The sequence below is a fragment of the Erpetoichthys calabaricus genome, chromosome 2, assembly GCF_900747795.2.
Source record: "Erpetoichthys calabaricus chromosome 2, fErpCal1.3, whole genome shotgun sequence".
NCBI classification, from domain to species: Eukaryota; Metazoa; Chordata; class Cladistia; order Polypteriformes; family Polypteridae; genus Erpetoichthys; species Erpetoichthys calabaricus.
Window position 1 is genome coordinate 214,844,821 of NC_041395.2, and position 6,000 is coordinate 214,850,820.

Here is a 6,000-nt window from a genome sequence, read left to right on the forward strand (position 1 = left end):
ACAAGCAGATGGTGGTCGTGTGCGTCTCACAGAAAAAGTACAGGTTGTAAGTGTTCCACTTTATCCAGAAGAAAAGCCTTTTATTCTTGTCCCCCTTTAAGCTGCCCCTATGGAAATTAAAACCATTTGCTGTGTGACCAAACTTGGGCCTGTAGTCCTTCATTTTAACTGAGGAAAAACAGTTGCAGCATCCACACTTTGAACAAGAGTGAAATGCCATTGGAGTACTGGACAATGCTGACATCTGCTTGCTTTGTTCAAAAAGACTGCCAGTTTATGTTGGCAAATGTGTAAGTGGGTATGAGCAGTAGTTTGAAAGGGGTAATGAAACCCACCAAACTTCCACTTTTATAGCACAGAAAAAAAAAACTCAAACCATATTCTATACAGGGAAGGGGATTCTTTTTGAGAATGCTGGTGCGAATGAAGGCGTCCCTGTGCAATGTGTTAGGCCTCTGCTGTCAGGAGGTTTACACCACCCATTAGGTTAGCCCGATGGAAACTGACTGGGAAAAGCTAAAAATAGCAGGGGTGTGCATTTGATAGTATGAGTGGCATTCCTTCTGAAATCTAAACAAGAGATGCTCTTGTATTTCCAAATACTTGAAGACTGCTATGATAACAGTCTGAATCAAAATGTGTAAGCTGTTAATGTGGCACAATAACGAATTCAATTTAACACAACATATTAAACTCCCTTAATCCAAATCAGGACTGTTGGTGGTCAGTGTGTGTTGTGTTTTTCTTCCCATGGCAGCCTCTAGTGCAAGGCAGTAAGAAGCCCTGGATAGGGCTTTGTATGTCTCCATATCACCTTTTTTTATTTTATGTCGCCTGGAGTGTTATATATTCATGAAATTGGAAGTTAGCTATAGTAAGTTTTTTTTTTTTTTTTAAATCTTATGTCAACTGTTCTGAAGTTTTTTGTTTTTTTTATATATATATATATATATATTACTGAAATTGGAAGTTAACTGTAGTAAGCACTACACCCCTCTGCTGCCTGTATTGAGAATACATACAGTGCATCCGGAAAGTATTCACAGCGCATCACTTTTTCCACATTTTGTTATGTTACAGCCTTATTCCAAAATGGATTAAATTCATTTTTTTCCTCAGAATTCTACACACAACACCCCATAATGACAACGTGAAAAAAGTTTACTTGAGGTTTTTGCAAATTTATTAAAAATAAAAAAATTGAGAAAGCACATGTACATAAGTATTCACAGCCTTTGCCATGAAGCTCAAATTGAGCTCAGGTGCATCCTGTTTCCCCTGATCATCCTTGAGATGTTTCTGCAACTTAATTGGAGTCCACCTGTGGTAAATTCAGTTGGTTGGACATGATTTGGAAAGGCACACACCTGTCTATATAAGGTCCCACAGTTGATAGTTCATGTCAGAGCACAAACCAAGCATGAAGTCAAAGGAATTGTCTGTAGACCTCCGAGACAGGATTGTCTCGAGGCACAAATCTGGGGAAGGTTACAGAAAAATTTCTGCTGCTTTGAAGGTCCCAATGAGCACAGTGGCCTCCATCATCCATAAGTGGAAGAAGTTCAAAACCACCAGGACTCTTCCTAGAGCTGGCCGGCCATCTAAACTGAGCGATTGGGGGAGAAGGGCCTTAGTCAGGGAGGTGACCAAGAACCCGATGGTCACTCCGTCAGAGGTCCTCTGTGGAGAGAGGAGAACCTTCCAGAAGGACCACCATCTCTGCAGCAATCCTCCAATCAGGCCTGTATTATAGAGTGGCCAGATGGAAGCAACTCCTTAGTAAAAGGCACATGGCAGCCCGCCTGGAGTTTGCTAAAAGGACCCGGAAGGACTCTCAGACTATGAAAAAGAAAATTCTCTGGTCTGATGAGACAAAGATTGAACTCTCTGGTGTGAATGCCAGGCGTCACGTTTGGAGGAAACCAGGCACCGCTCATCACCAGGCCAATACCATCCCTACAGTGAAGCATGGTGGTGGTAGCATCATGCTGTGGGGATGTTTTTCAGCGGCAGGGACTGGGAGACTTGTCAGGATAAAGGGAAAGATGACTGCAGCAATGTACAGAGACCTCCTGGATGAAAACCTGCTCCAGAGCGCTCTTGACCTCAGACTGTGGCGACGGTTCATCTTTCAGCAGGACAACGACCCTAAGCACACAGCCAAGATATCAAAGGAATGGCTTCAGGACAACTCTGTGAATGTCCTTGAGTGGCCCAGCCAGAGCCCAGACTTGAATCCGATTGAACATCTCTGGAGAGATCTTAAAATGGCTGTGCACCGACGCTTCCCATCCAACCTGATGGAGCTTGACAGGTGCTGCAAAGAGGAATGGGCGAAACTGGCCAAGGATAGGTGTGCCAAGCTTGTGGCATCATATTCAAAAAGACTTGAGGCTGTAATTGCTGCCAAAGGTGCATCGACAAAGTATTGAGCAAAGGCTGTGAATACTTATGTACATGGGTTTCCTCAGTTTTTTTATTTTTAATAAATTTGCAAAAAGCTCAAGTAAACTTTTTTCACGTTGTCATTATGGGGTGTTATGTGTAGAATTATGAGGAAAAAAATGAATTGAATCCATTTTGGAATAAGGCTGTAACATAACAAAATGTGGAAAAAGTGATGCGCTGTTAATACTTTCCGGATGCACTGGTCCATTTTCTAATCCCCCTTCTCAAGAGCGGGGTTGCGGGAAAGCTGGAACCCATCTCAGCAAGTGTCTGGCGCCAGACGGGCAGAATCCCTGACCAGGGCACCAGTCTATCACAGGGCAAACGCACACAGACACACAAGCCAACCTAAGCTGCATGTCTGGATGATGGAAGGAAAAGGCAGATGGACGTTGGGAGAACCCTGGACTTTAACCCCTATAACAAAATAAAACACTTTACTGCATTTTCTAATACTTCACTATATTTTTTAGAAACAAATAGCTACTTTTACCCTGGCGTATTTGCTACTGCAAAAATTCAAGCAGAGTAAAATGGGCTATACAAGTATGCACAATGTTTTGCTGGGTATGTTACCTAAAATATGAGCTTCTGCTGCATTTGGAAGATTCGCAGATACAAAGAAGCGGGGACGATTTTTTTCTAAACGGGGTCACAGGTGCTGACAGTCTTCTGCACAGAGATTCCAAGTGCACATCGCCGCTGCCTGCTGAATACAGCAGAGCTGGTTGGTAGAGACACGTAGCACCACGCCTTCATTCTCTGACCTGATGCCGCTGCATTCAGACGCTGTCTTCCTCAAATAACCCTCGCTGCAGGAAGCGGGTATGGGGCGGGGTGCAGAGCTCAGAGGGGCGTGCACAAATAAGGCGGAGTTAGGCTTCCAGACCCGCCCATGTAGCACTCGGGCCGCCGAACAGGGCAGAGCTTGATGTTACAGCGGGGCCGGAGGTTGGTGGCGCACAATCCTAGTCTCGGTAATTTCCACAGAGTTCAGACGCTGTTGTCAAGTCAGACTGCCAGACTGGGTAGGGCTGATCCGCAGGCTGCAGTGAGATGAATGTTCATGTGCTGTGGTTCGCTTACCTCGTCACGTGTATTGCTCACTCATATCAACCTTGGCATCCTGGCGCTGTCACTGTCATGTAGCAAAAGGCTCCAAAACTGATCATGAGCTAATTGGAAAAAGCTACTGATAGGAGGACAAAGCTCCATGAAGCTTTTGAGACTTCTGCCTGATTGCACCAGAAAAGGATCCAAAGTTTTAGTGCTCAGAAAATGGTAACATCCTGGTGTGTTACACTTAAATGAAATCATAGCAGCCAGAGAGCGAAGAAGGAAGCACAGGTACAAGCCTGTGTTGATTACGTATTTTCAATTGGACTGGTGCACTAAAAAGCCTATAAATGCCCCTCATGTTCATTTTGGCCTTATGGTATTCATGTCATTTACATGCTACAATACATGTACATACTAGTGTGTGTGACAGTTTTCTACTATAAAATAATGTTTAAATGTCTTGCACTGGCGGAGCCTCTGCGGAGGAGGCAGTCCGGCCTGGGTGCTGCTTTTTAGACCTTTTGGATAATTTTGTTTGATGGCATTTTGGCAAGCTAATGTGTATGGTCTATGTCAAAATTACACCATTTCTAATCTTTAAAAACAGTTACAAATACATATGTTACAAAGTTATACAAATGCAAATCTTGACCAGTTCACCAGCTTACTCTGTTTGAAGATTTTCTCCATTGACTTATTCCAACCGAAAGGGACAAACCCTTCAATCTCATTACAGTATTAATATTTTATTATTCCCTCAATCTCAAGACGAAGTGACCAAAAGAGAGCGATGCTGCTTTAGAAAAAGAAAAAGGCAAAGAATTAAAGAATGAAGGGGCATCATTAAAAATACCTTGATCGTGAAGAAAGTACTGTTACAGCACATGAAGTTTCCAAATTCAAGCCATCTTCAAGCTCAAGTATTTCTTCACATTTGCTATTAGCGTTGCTAGCTGTGGGAGATGTTTCTTCAAACTGAAACTTATAAAAAAATTATTTAAGATCTTCAGTGAGTACATTGTGGTTAAGAAACCTTGCCATACTTTCCGTAGAGCAGCAACTGACAAACGAAATCAACTTTGATAATGTCCATGATGATTTTGCCAACATAAAAGCAAGAAATGTAGAATTTGTTTGAATAGTTGAAGGCTGGAGATTTTAAATTGTAACTAAATTATATTGCAATATTAAAAAATGTAGTCAAAATTTTGTTGTTTTCATTTTTTGTATGATATGTATTATGCTTTATTTTGTAAGGTGGAGGTGTCAAACTCAGACTGCCCAGGGCGACACAAACTCTAGCTACGCCATTGATGTGTTGTACTAAAGATATATTTAATTGCCATGACAGCAACAATTATGGATACGTTATAGGCCACCACTGATTGAAAATGCAAAATTTGGTCCAGATCAGTCTAGGATCATATAAGGAACAGGCAGACATTTTATTTTTGCTTTGTGCCCTCACCCACCATGACCTATCATCTGTGGGGAAGGAGCAAATGCTTTAGATAAATTTTCAATCTCCAGTTTTCAACAGATCTTGATGTTTTAGGGCCCCCTGATACTGAAAACATCGATACCTTAGTGATGGGTGTGTGACAGTTTCTTGAGTACAGTCTAGAGCTAAAATGGCTGGACGGAAAAAATCCAAACTCGAAAGTAAAGAATGTTATGAGATGACGATGTGCTGATTAATTTTTGAGCCAAATCATGCAAGAGAAAGAGGCACTTTAGAAGAACTCTCAAATACTGTAACTCTGCAATTAATGAATTCTTCTCATCAATTGCTATCTTAATGACCTATTTTATGATCAGAAAGATTATCATGAGAGCGGTAAATAATCACTGAAATGTTATAGTTCAGGTAACTTAGTTCCTAGGGCACAAAGCCTACTGACGCTCATGTCTGAATTATTTTGTTATTAGATTATTCAAGGGCAATGCCTTATTAGTTAATGTTATTGAAATAATTTGTTCAATCTTCACATAGTTTGGCTTTGGTGGAGCATTGTTGGGGCCAGGAATCTCTTAAACATTTTCCATGTATAATGAATTGTAATTAGGTGTTCATTTTTTTGGAAATTCTCTTTACAGAAGAAGAGCTTAGCTCTTTCATAAAGTGGGGACCCCGCCTGTACCCCTCCGCTATTAGCGTCTACCCCACTAAATTAGAATACAATCATTAAGATGTCCACTCATGCTAAATGTCACTGCTTCAAGTTCCAAGCTCACATTTTAGTGATTGTAATATCCATATTACTAACCGAGAATGCTAAACCGGATGGACGCAGGGACATCCGGAATGCTAAACCGGATGGACGCAGGGACATCCGGCCATGGGCCGTAGCCGCAAAAAGACGTACTGCGCAGGCGCCCCAAGAAATGAGGCGCCACGAGAGGCGGACAAGACCACAGACAAAAGGAGTGAGCACAGAAAAAAGGAGTCAAACGCAGGCGACGCACACAGCGCCGCACGAGCAAAACATACCC